Source organism: Toxorhynchites rutilus, chromosome 2 (genome assembly GCF_029784135.1).
Source record: "Toxorhynchites rutilus septentrionalis strain SRP chromosome 2, ASM2978413v1, whole genome shotgun sequence".
NCBI lineage: Eukaryota > Metazoa > Arthropoda > Insecta > Diptera > Culicidae > Toxorhynchites > Toxorhynchites rutilus.
Genome location: NC_073745.1, coordinates 304882042 through 304902008, shown reverse-complemented (window position 1 = coordinate 304902008; position 19967 = coordinate 304882042). Strand labels below are relative to the sequence as shown.

The window sequence follows — 19967 nt, the reverse complement described above, 5'->3', positions numbered from 1 at the left end:
TTATTGTAAAACTCGGAATTTTAGAAAGGCTTATAAGGTATAAATCGGACTATATAACTTTTGAGAATGTTAGTAAAATTTTAGCAGTAAAGCTTTTATTCAAAATTTATTGTTAGAAAGGCTTAGGCTGTGCCAAAAAAATGACCGCATTGTTGATGTAGGACTATATATTATTTCCCTCGATTGGTTTGCTTATAACTATTTTTTTTGAGTGAAAATACATTTCATAATTGCGAATTGATTGAAATTTGTCCACCAACTATCGATGGAAGTCCTGATCAAATAAACAAACTCGAGATTGTGGCGAATGTCAATCAAGAGGCTATGTACTCACGAGTATACTCGTGAAGTGAACATTTCCACCAATTGTTACAAGCGTTCAAAATCTTTAATATTTTACTGTTACTGTTGATCGTAGTTTTACCTAAAAATGATCATATGGTAATGAAACATAGCATTCTGGATAGCTGTCAAATTTTTTATGATATGGTGCCCGTTTTGAGCGGGTGTGCACCGGTTATATTGTACAATGATACGATTTGGCATTTGTGAGGGGCCCATATCCCATATGACAAGCCACGTTAAAGCTACCCGTTTGTTCTCCGCAGGCTATGAAAATCGATTCGCTTAACAATAAAAACGTCACAGCACTTCCAGTTGTGCCGTCACAACATTTTCACGTGCTTGTCCCCGGGTGCTCGGTGCTGCTGCTGGTCTCGCGTGTACCATTAGTGGAATCGCCCCGAGAAGCAACATACTCCACATCTAATCTAGTTTTCTGGATGAGGCGGAGGAGGAGGAGGAGGAGTATGATGACAACGACACCGACCGGCAGTTAGTAGGACAACAAATATGCTACGCTATTATCACGAGTCTTCCCCTTAATTGATAGCATAAAACAAAGGCAATCAGTCCGCCCCGAGCCGGTCCAAAGGGACGGAGTGAAGTTGCACTTTGCCGGTGTAGTCTTTGTACATGTGTGTGTGTGGTGTGTGTGTGTGTAGGTTTACAAATTGTACTTTCGTCCGTCATCGACAAAAGTCCCAGCGTGTGACGTTCCACAAAGTGCGATGGGCGGTGATACGACAAAAATGGGTGAGACGATCCGGGCTCATTGTGCCAAGTAAGCGACCGGTATTTATTTATAGAGTAAATCTATTGGGATCTGATCTAGAGAATCCCTCTTCGTCCGTCAGGAAGATACTGCACCTAGCTTGAGCCTAATGATGGATCAGGATTATAATGAAGTTATTGATGTGAACGACGTGTGCAATCAAATATTAGAACCAGCATATCATAAAATACTGAAAGGGAAATGAATAAGTTTGCCATGTGATTTTGCGGAGGTTATGTACCAGAACATGGTCGAGATTTCTTACGTCAAGATTTCAAACATTAGGCGGGCAATATAAATTTCAGTGTCTGTCACTCGGAGCGCTAATGGATCGTTCTATTGCCTGGGAAACAACCCGGCATTCATTCAGACTTTTGGTGTGTTCTGTCCAAATTGTTCTCTCGGTGTAGGACCTAATTGGATAAAGTTAATTAATTACCCGTCGCAGCCATCGCAGAGTGTAGTGACTCCAGCCGTAATATGCAATTGAAGGAACAGTGGACTGTGACTAATTCTTCTTGAAGGGAGCGAAGGGATTTATTGTGTGGCTATTCTGTCATGACTTATTTTTCCAGATGAAATAAAAACCAAAATAGAATTCAACGATGGTGTTTTAACCGTTGATTGCCGGTCTATTGCCGATCCCGAAATACCAGGAGGCGAGGAGCCTTTTTCCCGTATACACTTAACGTTGAGAACGAAATGAGTGGCACGTCAATGAGCTTCGTTTTACGAGTTACGAGAAATTATGAATGAAAATTAACTTCCCCGTATCGAATTAGTGTTCAATAAAAAATAATCTCTTACAAAAATTGTATCTGAGGATAATTTCATATTATAATGAGATCTAGATCGGACATTTTATAAAAAAATTGATTCAGTTAGGGTGAGAAAAACGTGCTTCAAGTTCTAAGTAACTCCAGGTATAAAATTTCATTAAATTTTTAGCAATTTAGAACTGATTTCGGATCAACTAATCTGATAGAGAGTAGCATGCCTAGTTAAAAGCTAATTGAGTATCCAGATGTCGACACCGTACCATTGCACAATGGTCCAGGAGATGCATCTAAGTGGAAATTAGCATTTAGAGCTCGACAGTTATTCTCTAGACAAAAACTGTATTCGAAAAAGTTGTAACTCATGATAGAGCGCTCGTTGTTATGTTATTGAAAATAGGGTGACCAAAATTGTCCATGAAATAAAAAATCTTACTTTCTTATATTTATAGATAGAGGTAAACATAGTTGGACAATATTGTAGTCCCAGTTATTTGAAACGTCTTTATAGAACAAAGTTTTTTTTTCTATCTCTTAAAATAACTGATATAACGCCGTTTTTCTATATTGAGTTAGGGTCATCATGAAAAAAGCTGTTTTGTGTTCTAACTTTTATATTCCAAATTCTACATACAAACTGTCTTCAAAAGAATTTTAGAGCTTACTAATATTATTACTTATTAATATTACTAATATATTACAAATGTTTTGAGATGCAGAACTTGTCAATATCTCAACTTCACTCAAAGATATTAATATTTCTTCCCAAAAAAATACGCTCTCTTCAATTGTTTGTCATTCTCTCTGGGGCAAACATAAACAAAGTTTATTGACTTCGTTTGAAAGAGCATAGTTCAATCTACATTATGTGTGATTTTCAAAACTACGTTATTTTTCGTGTTTGAGTAAATTAAAATTCAAATCGTGAGTTTTTGGATAAAAAACCATTAATAACTTTTAGTAGGATTAAGATATTGACAAGTTCTGCACCGCAAAATATTGGTCTTCATAATCTCTAAAAGTCGTACGAAGACAGTTTTGATGTAGAATTTGAAACATAAAAGTTAGAGCAACTAAACCCGCTTTTCGAATGCAACATAGGAAACAAGCACTAAATCGATTATATTAAAAGATATAAAAATAATTGAGGCTATAACATTGTCGAACTATGTTTATCTCTATCTATAATGATAAGAAAGTTAGGTTTTCTATTTGATCGAAAATTTTGGTCAACCTATTTTTGATAACATGAAAATGAGCGCTCTATCGTATGTAACAACTTTGTCGAAGACAGCTTTTGTCTAAGGAATAAATATCTCCCACAAAGTTGTTTTTTACCTCAGTTGCATTAGGGCAACCATTAAAAAACCGGTTTTTTACTCTAACTTTCATATTTAAAATTCTACATCAAAATTGTCTTCGTACGACTTTTAGAGCTCATCAATACCAACATTTTGCGATGCAGAATTCGTCAACATCTTAATCCTGCTCAATTTTAATTTACTCAAATACAAAAAATGACATATCTTTGAAAATCACATATTATATAGAGTGGAATTTGTTCTTTCAAATTCCCAAATTTTAAAAAAACTTTTTTTATGTTTGCCCCAGAAAGAATGATAAGCAATTGGAGAAAGCGTATTTTTTTAGAAGAAATATCAATAATTTCTAGTGAAGTTGAGATATTGCCAAGTTCGCCACCGAAAAATGTTTGTATTAGTATGCTCTAAAAGTCTTTCAAAGACAGTTTGTATGTAGAATTTGAGATATGAAAGTTAAAGCAAAAAAACAGTTTTTTTCATGGTGACCCTAACGCAACTTAGAAAAATGGCGCTATATCGGTTATTTCAAGAGATAGAAAAAAAACTTTGTTCTACAAAGATGTTCCAAATAACTGGGACCACAATTTTGTCGAACTATATTTACCTCTATCTATAAAGATAAGAAAGTTATATGGACCATTGTGCATTGTCATCGCGAATACACATAATTTCGTTTTCACCGTGGAGTGTATTCGGGATTAAGGCCCGAAATCTTTGAAAATCGAAATCAGTTCGAATTATTCTACATGAGGATATAGGTCTGCGTTTTTTAAGGTTTTCTGAGAACCATTACCTAAATGACAGGATGAAGGGCGGAGACGAACACAAAAAAAGACGGTTCAAATCGGACGGTCCGTTCTTGTAAATTGTCCGAAATTGTAACATCCATGTTGATACAATATAATTCGTATGGTTATTTCGCTTCTCTTCTATATGTATATATATATATATATATATATATATATATATATATATATATATATATATATATATATATATATATAATCTTGTTTGGGACGGCGTGTTTGAGATTTTAAAAAAAGATATAATTTATTTTTCACTTTATTTAAAACGACGAACGACGCGCGACACCGATACAGGATATAATAGAACTGAAACTGAACACGGGTGAAGGTTCTGCTGTTGTATTTATTGTGTAGATTTGCTGATGCGGCTGGAATCGTCTCCTGGCTGGCTATTGGCTGACCTCGATCGTCCGATATTAGGAATGTGCTGATCGAGGTCCTTCTGGTCACGTAATTCATCGGGGGGGGTGAAAAAGTGTCGTCCTCGGCACTTGGGTGGTCATTTTGGGTACTTGATGATACGTTCTTCTTGTGGTGTTTATGTTTTCGGTACTGTCTTTGCTGGATGGATTTTATATGATAATAGATCAATACCAAGATGATTATTAAAAGAGTTGAAGATAGAGATGTTCCTCCTACTAGAGTCCATTTCCATTTTTGGTCGGTTTCTTGTTGTAAGGATACTTCATCCAAATGTTTCCTGTTTGAAAGCGCTACTTCTTCTATTTTTGCAACGTCATGTTTTCTTATGGTTTGTTTGTTGATGAAAAGTTCATGGAGAGCTCCTTGGATTGTTTCAGTTTCGCTAATTTTCTCCTTCGATGTAAAATTGTGTCCCATGTAGGTGATTGTATAATTCGAGAAGGATATTACAAAATTTCCAGAAAGTAGCCTGTTACTTGGTCCGCAATCTGAATGCAATTCATAATTATTCGCGTTAGTGATTAAAACTTTGTTATTGGTTATCAGTTTTGCTGAGGTTCTTTCATTCTTTTCCATGAGGCAGTGTGGTTCGTTGCCCATGATGAGTGGGTAAATACAAGAGTCTTTGAACTCTCTTGTGTACGTGTTTAATTGTACGTAGTTTTCTGGTTTTGATGTAGTTAGAAGTTGTCTGCCTTGCTTTATTACGAATTGAGGGTAATCTTTTATGACGGTGTCGTTCTGATTCAACGGGTATATACGGATAACTGTAGATTCTTGTGGTTCTAATTCTGGGACATGCAGAATGTAGAGCAGAGTGTTCTCACTGGTTGCTATCTTTGGAGTCACAAGGTTAAGTGTTTCTTCTGGAATCTCCGTCTGTACTCCTTGGTTGTTAAGGATAGTTTTAATCAAGTACATTTCTTTGCTAGATAATATTTTACTATTCGTAACGCGCATTTTTGAAAAAAGTATCGCTTCTTGAATGTTGATGAGGATTTTGTTGAGGGTGTCGATATTTAGAATAGTTGTGATTATGTCGATATCATCAAGAATGATTTGATTGATGTGTTGTTTTTCGATTATTTCATTGATGGCGGATGTTAGTTCCGAAATGCTATTGCCAATTTGTTCGTTGATTTTGATTTGGTGGTTGTTCTCTTCGACTAATTGGTTCAAGCTTCTGTCGATTATTCGTAGGTCTTGGGCGTCCGGGCTCCCGGCTATCCATTTCCATGTTGTACCGATGATGTCCCATCTCCTTGTTCTCTTATGCGTCGTTGGTTTAATGAGTAGAAAATTAGAGTACAATTCGCGTATTTTGTGTTTGCTAATTTGGTTAAGTACATTGTTCTGTTTTTGTTTGTGGTATACTAGGTTCGTAAGTTGATTGATTGTAATCTCTAGATCTGTTAAATTAATTGGATGGACAATCCTAATGTTCCCTGTCTGGATCTTACAAGGGTTTATCTTGTGCATCAAGATGAGATCTTTATGGAGATTTCTAATTGTGAGTTCTTGACATGAGGTTTTCGAGAGTACGATGATTCCTATGATTCCTATGTATGAGAGGAGCATCTGTAATACATAATGAGATAAAAGTTACATTATAATTTCTTCGGTCTTTTGATTTTATTTTTATGTCGTTTCACTCCATTGTTGTTTTTAAATGTGTGGTCTGTTACCGCATTGGCGTTGGTTTTGTTTGCTCTTGCTTGTTTTTTGGTTCGAATATTTGGTGTGACGAAAACTTCTTGCCCTTCGTTTATATTGGGTGGATCTTCTTTCTTTACATTCTGGTTAATAACATGTTTCTGTGACTTCTCCATATTTACTTTAGCTTTGATGAACAATTCTTGTGCATCCCTTAAAATTTCTTCTGGGTTGACAATATTATTTTGGTTAAAAAGAATCTCGTTTGGTGTGTATTGAGTGGAAGAGTGCACAGTATTATTGTACAATGCTACAGATAACTTGACAATTGATTTAGTTCCCATGGTTCTGAATTTATGTTTATTGGTGTTAAAGATTTCTATAATAGTTGAGTGTGCACGTTCAATTTGTCCGTTAGACTCAGATGATGCTGCGTAATCTATTAGTGTTCCTAATTGAGCGAGAAAATCTTTAAGTTGGATAGACCTAAAAGTAGTTTCATGGTCCGTTATGATTTGTTTAGGCACTCCGAAGTTACTGATGTATTTTCCCAATGCTTTCTGAACATGTATTAAATTTTTTGATTTAAGGAAAATCATTTGCAAATGTTTTGAAAACGAATCGATTAAAGATAAAAAGCAATGTTTATCTATAATGAATATGTCCATGTGGACTCTATCTAACGGTTTTTCAGTGATTGGTCTTGGGGATACCTTTATATTAAATGGTTTCCTCTCGTACTTGTGCGTGTTACATATTTCGCAGGAGTTTATAAACTTTCGAATTTTCATGCACATGTTGGGGAAGAAATACGATCTTTTAATTTGTGCTTCCACTTCCGAGATACCACGATGTGCCCTCTCGTGTTCTTTTACTATTATTTGATCTTGTCTGTTTTCGTTTTGGACATCTTCTACCATTCTGTCAGTAAATACAAAGTGTCCCTTTTGACTGAAATCTTCTTTGAAAGATTCCTGAATAGTTTGTATGAGGTTCTCCGGGGCCATAAGGGCTGTTTGTTTCCCGTTGTGAAAGATTTTTAGGAAGTGGGTTATTTGATCTTTGCTGAAGGAAGGTTGTGATACGATTGTCCTGTGGTAGTTTTGAAATAATGTTTCTTGAATGACGGTATCCAACCTTGAAATTCTGAAGATTATCTGGTTGCGGAAGTAATTTAGTGGACGTTCGGAGAAGTGAATAAAATAGTTGGAGGAATCGTCGGCGGAGTGAACTGTTTGTGAATCGGAGGAATTAGGGAGGTTATCGGGGTAGTTTGACTGCGGGGCGTTATTCATAATCGATGCTGCACCGTCCTCTTGGTTGTCGGGATCTGAAAAATTGGAAGTTGCATTATTATTTGTTATGTTAACGTTTGTTTCGATTGGCATCCTGCTCAAAGCGTCCGCTACAACGTTGGACTTTCCTTCTCTGTATTTAATTTCGTAGTCGTAGTTTTCTAAATCTAAGCGCCACCGTAAGATTTTGGAATTTTTGTCTGAGGATTTGATGAATATTAAGGGTTTATGGTCGGTTATGAGAGTGAATTTCTGACCATATAAATATGGCTTGAATTTGTTCACTGCCCAAATAATGGCTAGTGCTTCTTTTTCATTAGTCGCATATCTAGATTCTGTGTCTGAAAGTGTTCGGGAGGCAAATGCGATTGTTCTTTCAACATTGTCTTGTATTTGTGAAAGTACAGCACCCAGAGCAAAACCGGATGCATCTGTAGTTAATATGAAAGGATACTCGAATTGTGGGTACGCTAATATTTGATCTGTGGAGAGTATCTGTTTAAGTGTATTAAAAGAGTTGAGGTATGAAGGATCTTGTGATTCGACTGTCAAATCTTTTTTTAAATATTTAGTCATGGGGCGAGTGATTTTTGAAAAATCCTGAATGAATCTTCTATAGTATCCAACTAGGCCAATAAATTGTTTAATTTCCTTCTGATTTCTGGGCAGAGGCCATTGAATGATTTTTTCAATTTTTTCCGGATTTGGTTTTACTCCTTCGGATGTTATTATGTGTCCTAAGAATTCTGTTTGTCTTTTGAGAAATTCACATTTATCTAATTGTATCTTTAAATTGAATTCTGATAAACGTTTTAAAATTGATTGAAGATTTTCTAAATGGTTCTCCAAATTGTATCCAGTAATAACTATGTCATCTAGATACACATAACATTTCGTTCCGATATAATTGCCGAGAATATCATTCATTGCTCTCTGGAATGTAGCAGGGGCGTTTTTTAGTCCAAAAGGCATTCTGGTGAATTCGAAATGCCCTTTGTCTGTAGAGAAGGCTGTTTTTTCGATATGTTTTGGGTTCATTGGTATCTGGTGGAACCCAGATTTCAAATCAATTGTCGAAAAGTATTCGGATTTTCCCAGAGAATCAAGGATTTCTTCAATTTGGGGCATGGGATATCTGTCGTCGATGGTATGTTCGTTCAACTTCCTATAGTCGATTACAACTCTTACTTTGTTTTTGCCAGATGCGTCTATCTTTTTTGGCACGACCCAAATAGGTGAGGAGTATGGACTTTTAGATGGTCGAATGATACCATTGTCTAGCATTTCTTGTATCTGTTCTTGAACGTCGCGTTTGAAATGATGGGGGTATCGGTAATTCTTTGTGTAGATAGGAAAATCGTTATCTGTTAAAATTTTATGTTTGGTTGCTGAGGTGGAAGTAAGTCTTTCTCCTTGTTTCAACAAGACTGTTTGATTTTCGTAGAGGACTTTAATTAATTTTGATTTTTCTAGTGGGGATAGGTGATTCGTTCTAATGATATTGTCAATTTCTTTCTCGGATATGTTCTCCGTAGGTTTTATCGGGAAGGGGGAAATAGTTTCAAAGTTGTTAACGGTTAATTCAATTTTTGGTAAATTCGTGGGGTTTTTATATGCGGAAACGATGTTTATAGTAGTTTTATTGTCTTGCGCTCTATAGAGTCCAGGTTGAATAAAGGTCTTCTTATAAAGTTTTTGATATGTGGGAACTAACCAGTCACCGTTGTTTTTGGTTTCTATTGTTACGGAATGATTATAAAGTTGTTTTGAAGGGTGGAATTTCGCATATGAATATTGTTTATCTGATAGTGTTAAGGTTTCATTTTCGTAGTTTATGTGAGCTTTTAAGTTTGCTAATGATTCTGATCCTATCAGACCGTCGAAAAAATAATGGAATTTCAATATGTAAAACGGAATCGGTTTGAACGCGCCATTGAAAAGGTCTATTCGTCCTTTTTCCTTCACACTGTTGGTTCCGCAAACACTTTTGATTTTTGTGTCTGGTACTGTACTAGTTTTCTGTAGGATACCTGGTGCAATGATATTCTTGTTTGCTCCAGAATCTATAAGGATGTTTAACAACTTTTTGGTTTGTGGATGTTTCAGTTTTAGATAGGGAAGATAATTTAAGTTAGATCTTGATTTGTGGACCCCGAGTGAAAATTTAAGTCTAGGTCATCATCTGATTCGCTATCTGATTTGAGATTTTCTGAGAATTCGTCGCCGGAGTCGATTTTCGTTACTTCGTGGTTGTTTATAGTTCTCTTATTTATTGTTAATTTACTGCGTGTGGTGCTTGTATCCATAGGTTCGATTTCATTTCGTTCTGGTTTTTGATTATCGAATTTGAATGGTTTAAAGATTTTATTCTGTTGGAAGGGTTTATTATTAGCCTTGTTTTCGAAATCTTTGTTCTCGTATTTTCTATTGAAATTACCGGGTGTCATAGTGTGAGCTGTTATTTCTTTAGACCTAAATTTACACAGAAAAGCATAGGCGTCTTCTATGTCCTTTGGTCTCGCTGCTTGGGCGTAGCCAAAGTAAGGTTCGGATAAACCAGCAATAAAAGCTGCTAACCCGTCCTCTTCAATGAATTCGTTAATAATTTCCCAATTTATTCGGTATCTTTCATTCTGTTTGGCTAATGTTTTTATGTTTTGGATTATTCCCTTCGATTTGTTGTAATATTTGGCGAAGCTCATATCTTTGGTCATCTTGCATTGCCATAGCTGGCATTTGTATGTAGAAAGCTCTTGACGATCACCAAGAGCATTCTTCAGTACTTCTGCTATACTTTCAAAACTGTCAGGGTTACCTGCAAGACATATTATGTCTTTTGCTTTCCCCTGTACTTTGTTGATTACAGCGGTGGTGTACATTTTGTATTGTTGTGGCGTAACAAGGGATCGAAAAGCATCTAGTGTTTCGTTCGCTGTTGTTAGCCATGCGTTTAATTGTTTCTGGTTGCCGTCAAAAGTCGGGATCATTTTTATTGGGTCGGGAATCTTGCATAACATCTCGAAGCTGATGGCTTGATTTTGAATTTGTTCCACGGTTGGTTGTACAAAAATGGGTTGTGCAATGGTAGCTTGATCTACCTGCATTGGGTTATTTAAGCGTGTTTCGATTTGTTGGAACATTCTGTCATGTTCTTTTTGTTTAGCAGAGAATTCATCCATCATTTCTATAACTTTCTGCATTTGCGTACTAAATTGTTCCATATTTGGGCCTTCGTTTAGTGAAAGGTTGTCAATGGATGGAACTTCTTTGATTGGAATGTGAGCTAAATCCCCTGAATCAATAGAGGAGATGCTTTCTTCAGAATCTGAAGGTTATTTATCTGAATCTGAAGGTATAATTACTGCGCCTCACGTTTCTAAGAAAATCGCGGGTTTTCTTCAGAGCAGTTTTTGTCTTTGGCATTAATAAGGCCGTTAAATGTGAAACAAATTAAAGCACACACGTTCTCTTAGAACTCGTGTGGCTCCAGATTTGTCTGCAATTGTGTTATTTGAAAACGCACACGTTCTCTTAGAACTCGTGTGGTTTCTAGAATTGTGTTTCTCTTAGAACACCACAATTCTGGATGGAGTAGGATTTCGCTTAGAACACTCCTTCCTCCGGGCAGTTAGTGAAAATTGAAAATTATGTCCGAGTCTCTCTCTTAGAACGGACTCGGTGCACAAAAAAAATATGCCACTGACCGCGGCAAGTTAATTTCTTTATAGCGTAAGGGGGATTTAAAGAAGAGAAAAAAACTTACCTTTGCAATCGTGTTTTGTGCGGGGTTCCTGGTTCTTCCAGCGGTGAGGTGCGGTGCGCGGCGGAGACTCAACTCGAATGTCACTGCGCGAGCGGCGCTCGATGCTATCACTTAAACAAGTTCGTTTTTCGTAAATCGCGGACTCACTTTAGCTGGATTTACCAATCCTAGCTTTTGCACTGTTTTAACGCACACGTTACTTATTCACACACTGGAACCGCACGGCTGCGCCAATCTTGTTTGGGACGGCGTGTTTGAGATTTTAAAAAAAGATATAATTTATTTTTCACTTTATTTAAAACGACGAACGACGCGCGACACCGATACAGGATATAATAGAACTGAAACTGAACACGGGTGAAGGTTCTGCTGTTGTATTTATTGTGTAGATTTGCTGATGCGGCTGGAATCGTCTCCTGGCTGGCTATTGGCTGACCTCGATCGTCCGATATTAGGAATGTGCTGATCGAGGTCCTTCTGGTCACGTAATTATATATATATATATATATATATATATATATATATATATATATATATATATATATATATATATATATATATATATATATATATATATATATATATATATATATATAAATGGATTTCTGTCTGTCTGTCTGTCTGTCTGATTCTTATGGACACGGAAGCTACTGAACCGATCATCATAAAAATTGGTATGTAGAGGTTTTTGGGGCCGGGGAAGGTTTTCGTGATACTTTAAGACCCCTCCCCCCTCTCTAAGGAGGGGCTGTCATACAAATTTAACACAAATTTCTACATTACCTGGGAAATCATCAAGCAAATATAGTAATATAATAATATAGTTTCTCTGTGTTGAGTGTGTTGAGGTGAATACTTTTAAAATGCCCAAGAAAAGGTAATATTCTGAAGAAGGCCTAAATTATGAATGGATCAATATGATGACAGTAAACTCAAGCAATGAGAAATGCAACATCTACCTTTAAATTCGATTTTTTTCATTAAAAAAATTGTGATTTCTTAAACTGGACAAACCATGATCATTTTTCGGACAAGCCATGATCAGAGGTGAACAAACCATGATCATAATTTCTCTTTGAGGGACATCGTTGAAAAACATAAATATTTGAATAATTTTAACGCCTTATGGTAGAATAAGAAACCAGATACTTTGGGCTTTTCAACTAACCCAAAGTCGTTTTGATTATAAAGGGTGATCAATCATAAGGTATTTTTTCAATAGGCTTTTTTTGACAGATCATGCGTGAGTTCTGGTAAATTGTCATCGTGGTTTTGTTCAGTATTGTTTGTCATTTCATCATGGAAAGACATACACCGCAACAACGTCTACAAATCGTTCATCTGTGTTATCAAAATCTGCGTTCTGTGAAAAAAGGTTTTTCGTGTGCTCAGACCGCATTATGGTCGATATAATCGGCCTGCCGCACAGTGGTCCCTGAGAAAATTTAGGTGACCAAAAACCAAAAAATGAAGTTGCATAAAAACAATAAAAATTCTACAGTCTGTTATTCTAGGATGTTCTAGGATCACGTTTTTCACGCAATTCCGCGTGCATATCATTGCTCTGGCAAGGCGATTAGACATCAGTTTCGCATGCTCGCCGGTGCCACTATTTCGCGTGTGTTTTCCTAACATGTGTTTTGGTGAAGTTTTTAAACGATTTTTTTTGGCTCATTATGTTTCGTGAAGTATTCTCAACGGAGAATTTACATTTGTTGTCAGTTTCAAAATTCGGTTGGTTGTAATATGTGTTAACTCCGCACAAAGTAAGTAATATTTTGGAAGTTTAATTTTGCTTCGGATGGACTTATAAAACTTACCCCTTTTTTAATGAAAGTGTTCCTCAGAGTGTCTTTTATCACTCAGCACTTGAGTTTTTCACCCGAATTCCCCCCTTTTGGATTTTTTCTCAATATTAACCCGAAATCAGTCATTCCATGCCAAACCGATATAGTGGTTCTCAGATTTTCGTGAAAAGTGGTAGCTTTGTTCTTTATCGCAAAAAATCAGACCCGTATTTATTTAAAGCCAATCACCTGGTCTTTTTTTAAAACATGCTACACCTGCAGAAAATTTGAAATCTGTTCTCGTAATTATTGATTGTATTCGCTTTTTATTGTTTTCATAGTCTCGGACCAAGGGCGCTATATTTTTAATTTTTTTTTTGGAAAGCTGAGAATTTTTCACATAACATATGTCGAAACCAGAGAGGCGTTTTTTTCCGTTTTTGAGTCATGATTTTACAAAGTAAACCGATGGTCCAAAAAGTCATTTTTCACTTTCTTTCCAAAAATGACTTTTTTCAAAAATTTATTACTTTTGAACTACTGGACCCATTCAGATGATCGATATATCAAATTAAAGCCAATTAGTCTTTTTTGAAAAAATTACACATTTTCCAATTAATTGAATTGATAATGTTCTAGGGCAACTATCCGAGGAAGCAGCCGAAGCTTCAAATAAATTTTATAGAAGGTATCGGGAAAGCTTTACGTTACGTTTACGTTTACGTTACTTTACGTTTTCAATAAGGATCTCACATTATGTTGCCAAATACTTATCATTCGTGATGTTTTTTTTTCAATAAGTATAGCTGTCTAATAATGTTGTTAAATAGCTATTTGTGATATTTTTCAATAAGTATACCTATCTAATTATGTTGCCAAATATTTGTATTACGCTATATTTTGACCTCTAGTATTGATTTTCGATCGTTCATTTAAAAACCACACATTATTAAATAAAAAATATTGCGTTTTCCCCTTCGCATCACCTCTTATTTTAGTTTTTTGGTTAAACCGAGTTGAAAAATGAACTCTGCGTATCCGAAAACATACATTTTGATACCAAACACGATAAAAACTGAAAATTTTGAACTTTGCCCCATTGCACCTCACCTCCTCTCCCCCCTTTTTGTTTTTTTGTGAAACAGAGTTGAAAAATGAACTCAGCGTATCCGAAAACCCCAGTCTACCAAAAATTTTTAGTTTTGGGTTTTAGCTCAAAAGTCTGAGTTTGGCCGCCGAAATTTTCTCAGGGATCACTGTGTGCCGAAGCCACTATTCGGCATACTTGGCATGTAGTATGGAACAACTTGGTCCATTTTACGTCTTCAATCGAACGCATACAGAATAAAGCTCGTATAAGAATTCAAACCAAATGACCTTCCAGCACGTCACCGTTTTGCTGAAAATTTCCGCATTTGGGATGAAGAGCAATCAAACCAGCAGCGATTGAAGCTCTGGAAGCCAACATTACACGTGTTATTGCGTCATACCGGTCGAAATGCTTGAACGAGTGATTGAAAATTGGACTTCCAGAATGGGCCACCTGAAGCATAGTTGCGGCCAACATTCGAATGAAATTATTTTCAAAAAATAAATGGCAAATAATTTCCTATTAAACAATTAACAATTAAAAAAATACCTTATTACCTTGATCAGCCTTTATGTGATTTTCATGAAGAAAAATCGATTTGCACTTACTAGTTGCGTGAAAACACCCTAAATTGGACAAACCAAGATCATTTACCCTAATTAAGTAAAAAAGTAAAAAAAAATGTACACTAAAAAGCGTTTTCCATTGACGTTGGACAGAAATTACAGATAACCCTTGCTGTTGAAAAGGGAGATCAACCAAAACCTCAAAATGCTTGAAATTTTAATACACTGCGTTTCACAACTATAGAACCACCTCATTTGATTTTGAGTTTCCAGAGACATGTAAGAAGTCGGTTGAATTGAAGTATAAAGTGTAGGACATAATAACTATCTTCATTTATAAGACTGGCCATTTGAATTTGATTGTTGGGTTCAGACGCAAAATATTCAAAAAACTAAAATTCCAGTGTTTCATAACTATAGAACCAGATAGAAAAACTCTCACTCCTTTACAAAACTAACGTCAATTGGTCTCGGGTGGTTTCGACCCAGCTACGCCATGTTGTAGTGTGTATCGCGTTCTACGCAGAGGATACTGCTCTTTTAAGCTCTTCAAATCACTCATACTGCTTGTAAGCTGCATCTACTATTCTTACGACCACTCTTTATAAGTTCTCGATTTTGCTGACTAGTCCAGAATCTGAAGCCTTTATTCATTAAACCATGTCATGAGCTTCCGGATCTTATGAATTGATTCCAAATTACCCATTTGTCACATTTTTTAATGCAAAAACGGTAGTAAATGATTCTGAAGTTATTCATTGCACTTCTGACTGTGCATTCTTGTTGATGAAAAGCTGTCTGAACCAGGCCTATATTATCCTCAAACCATCGAACTGCCGCCTACAAAGTTACGAGTTGAAAAATTCCATTACACGTTCCGTAAGTCCCTCCAGTATGATGAAATTCTGTTTAAGTTGAATTTCTTTTTATCAGAGAAGTTCTCCCGAAATAGCGGAACCCATGGGATTAGTTTCAATATTAGTTTTTGGACCAGCAGTTTTGGAGATGGGATTTTTCTGGTATTGGGAGAATTTTATCAAGAACACCTGGTTTGGATAGCTTACCATCAACACAAAAGTCAGAAGTGCAATGAAGTACTTCAGAATCATTTACTTCTTTTTTTGCATAAAAAAAACCGTGATAATTGGGTTATTTGGCATCAATTCATAAAATCCGGAAAGTCATGACATGGTTTAATACTAAACCTACCGATGTTTCATGTATACATATTCCTACCACAGCGGGTCAAGTGACCCTTTATAAATAGTTAGTGAAAAAATTACTCGATTTATATAGTTTTGTTGAGAAACATATGGTATGGCATATTTCTCCTGTATATTTCGACATTTTGGGATAACAATTATTAGCAAAATATTGAAATTACAATTTTTGACACGCAGTACAGCACTGTAGCTTGGAATGGTTACTGTTAGTTCGCATGGATAGTCAGCAATACAATTAATTCTGAGCATTCACTATTCATTCACAAATACGAAAAATATATAAATCAATAGCAAAAAAATGTGTAATGCAATGGTTTTTTTTTATCACAACCACACATACAAATCTTTCTGATATCAGATAAATGTTTGCAAGGGTCAAATGACCCGTTGCGGTAGTTAGGGCAGATTGCTTATATTTATCAGTAAATCAAAATAACAAGAGAGGAGTAAACACTGAAAAATACATTCGATGTATGTTTTAGGAAAAGTAGTGTAGACAAATGATGTTGTGGCAATGTAATTTACACGAAAATTTTGACTAAATGTTTGAAATGGGTTTTTTTGACCCCTCGTGGTAGGTTTAGTGTTAATGAATAAGAGCTTCAGATTCTGGACTGGTCAGCTTGTTTACCATATCAAAACCTTTAAAAAACTTATAAGGAGTGATTGCTCGAATAGTAGATGAAACATACAAGCAGAATGATTGATATGAAGAGCTTAAGGCAGTATTGTAGTCTAGAAATTTGAAAAAAAAAAAATTCCCAGAAAGGCCATATCGAAAATCCTATTATTAACTCGGTAAGAGTCGTTTTAGTGATGCGGTATCTAACCTGCTACGGCCATAACATCGAACATCAAATGCGTTTTTCTCGAAGCTAGTTTTTTCAAACTGGCATGCACGATATCTCAAGTTCTACTGAACCGATTCGGGTCGAATTTATATGGATACAATTTGCAGGCATCTCTCTATCGCATGAATCTCTAAAAGTGATATTTTTTTAAATTTCACTATTTCAAAAAATCGGGAAACGTAAGAAAAAAACATATTTACCTGCATTTTGTTTTTCAAACGGCCGCTATTTTGTCAAAAAAGATGTTTATGACTTGTCCGAGGTTCATGCGATAGCGGCATCTTTACTAATTCAGAATCTGTTCGATTTTTTTTGTTTCAGATAACCAGAAGAGCTGGAATCGTGTACACCATGGTACAACTTTTTTTTAACCATCTCACTTCATCAGCTCTTAATTATTCTAGTTGTGTATATTTTTTCTCCGATCAATTTTTGTTCTATTTTTAAAAGATAGATGAACAAATAATGATATAATGGATAGTAAAAATATTATTTGTTTTGTTTTTACGAAGCTCGAAAAAACGTCCGAAATTCGTGTCTCTAGCGGAATGTTCTTCTCGGTAAACAATGCCTTCGATTGCTTGGAAACGTGGATCTATGCATAATCCTGCTGAAAAAACGACATCCTCGGTAGCGTTATTCTCAATATGGCCAATCAAAACGTCCTTCAGTAATTGAAGATACTTTTCGGAGTTCATTCGGGTGAAAATGATTTGTTTCATTTTCACCCGAATGAACTCCGAAAAGTATCTTCAATTACTGAAGGACGTTTTGATTGGCCATATTGAGAATAACGCTACCGAGGATGTCTTGCTGTGATAGGAAACGGCTCCCCACACTGTCAAACTTCCGCCCCCAAAGTTTCGCTTCGATCTCACGACATGCCGTTGACTTAAATTGTACCAATAGCAACTGTAACAGTCCGGACAACATTTCTCCATTCTAGTTTCCATTCCATGTATTGCCGGACGAAAATGAGATGGTTCTGCTTATGGGTGGCGGTTAGTTTCGGCTTCCCTTGAGGTTTCTTCCACATGATGTTTGGTGACTCATTCAAGATGCGCGCAATGTGCCTCTTCGTTACTGGAACAACCGATTCTGCCCTCATGTATGAGCAGGACATCGTTTCTTGGTTGCTTCGTGTCTTATTCGACCTTTAAGACCCAAAGTAATTTTGGTGTTCATATTTCTGGCACTATTTGAAGAAATTCCGTACCACTTTCTAAGATATGCCAACTTTTGTTCCGATCGAGCGATTAGAAATCTTTTGTTCACTGAATATCTTTATTATTTTCCGCCTCTCTTCCGTCAATAGAATACCTTTCACCAGTCTTCCATGTTTCACAAAAAACACTGCTGTTCACAGTTTTGTGTTTGAGTACAAACATGATTTTTTCGTACCTATGTTTGAAAATGTGACATGTTTATATTCGTAGTATGTTTGGACATACGATGTTTAATCCCAATTTCACATGATGTTCGAACATGGTGTACAGTTTCTCTTGCATTTTCACCCCAAGCACCGGCAGTGCGTAGAGTAGAAGAAGCGAATCGGACACCACACCACCACCACTCAACGCGTGGTGTGTTGGTATGTTGACATGGAAAAAATGCTTTCCTTTCATGACAATGGGTGCTTCATCAAAAATATTGGGCAAATAAAATAAACCTCTTTTTCTGTTCTGAACAAAATAAACATCGATTGATATGAGAGTTTTTCACATTTGATATCATTATTTAGTGCACGCATCAATTTATAGATTGAATTCATGTAACATTCGCTATTATTAGCTATTATATATTTGAACAAGTTTTTCAAACGGCCGCTATTTTGTCAAAAAAGATGTTTATGACTTGTCCGAGGTTCATGCGATAGCGGCATCTTTACTAATTCAGAATCTGTTCGATTTTTTTTGTTTCAGATAACCAGAAGAGCTGGAATCGTGTACACCATGGTACAACTTTTTTTTAACCATCTCACTTCATCAGCTCTTAATTATTCTAGTTGTGTATATTTTTTCTCCGATCAATTTTTGTTCTATTTTTAAAAGATAGATGAACAAATAATGATATAATGGATAGTAAAAATATTATTTGTTTTGTTTTTACGAAGCTCGAAAAAACGTCCGAAATTCGTGTCTCTACACTAGAATACCCCCTTAAACGAGTAGTGTCCTCTGCGTAAAACGAGATACATACTACACCATGGCGCAACTTGGTCGTAACCACCCCGAATGGGTTATTTGAACTAATTGAGACCTAAAGATGATCTGCGAATTAGAAACTAATCGTTATTCATGTTAAATTGACGTTAATTTTGTAAAAGAGTGAGAGTTTTCACATCTGGTTCTATAGTTATGAAACACTGGAATTTTAGTTTTTTGAATGTTTCGCGTCTGAACACAACAATAAAGTTCAAATGGCCAGTCTGTTAAATGAAGACAGTTGTTATATCCTACACTATATACCTCAATTCAACCGACTTCTCACATATCTCTGGAAACTCAGAAAAATTGAGTGATTCAATAGTTATGCAACGCAGTGTATTCCGAAATATTATATATTTCGAAAAGATGCAATCATTGAGCCAAAGGAAACATTGATATCAGGTACATCATCAAGCATCAGGTACTTTTTAATAACACGCAGCTAATCAAATGTAATTTTATGAACTGGGCAATATTTGTAGGCAAGCATAAAAATCTGGAAATGGCTCTATATTTATGGTTTTTGAAACAATGCTCATTATGCAGGCATTTGCGATTTTTAACATTCCTTAATCGTTTGAGTTTAGCGACAGATGGTGTTCCAAATTCAAAAACAGATTCGCTATTCGTCAAAGTTTGTGGAGATGTTGCTCTTGATCACGCAGGTGAACCAAATGTCGCAGGTTGCAAAGCTACGAAAGATCGAATCTCATGTATGCCATATTTGACATATCTCTGTTGATTGTTGGTAGTACAAAGAGACCACGATGTTTTTTAAAGATGTGCGATTACCGATTACCTTCATTATCGTGGATCGCGTAACGCCTATTTAGATGGATCGTTAGTTGTTCAGCGAATGGTTTCACGATTGTTTCATTCCTAAAGTAGGGCAGCTTTCATCGAAGATGGGTATAGCTCCAAAGGTTTGCTTTTGATGGATAACTGTAGTACCCATCATTGTCGAGATACACTGGTTTCAGAATTGCACTCTTTGACTCTACGTAACTGTACAAGGAATATAATTTAACATTCTACAGGGTCTTTCAGGTTAAACGCTCACGCAAAAAAATCGAATAGCTCCTTATTATTTT

At 36.0% G+C, this 19967-nt stretch overlaps 1 protein-coding gene across 28 annotated transcripts in view; it reads right to left on the bottom strand.

Moving 5' to 3' along the window:
- LOC129769127 (potassium channel subfamily T member 2) overlaps positions 1-19967 on the bottom strand; it is a 569383-nt gene that overhangs the window by 54290 nt on the left and 495126 nt on the right. The gene's annotated exons all lie outside the window — the stretch shown is intronic.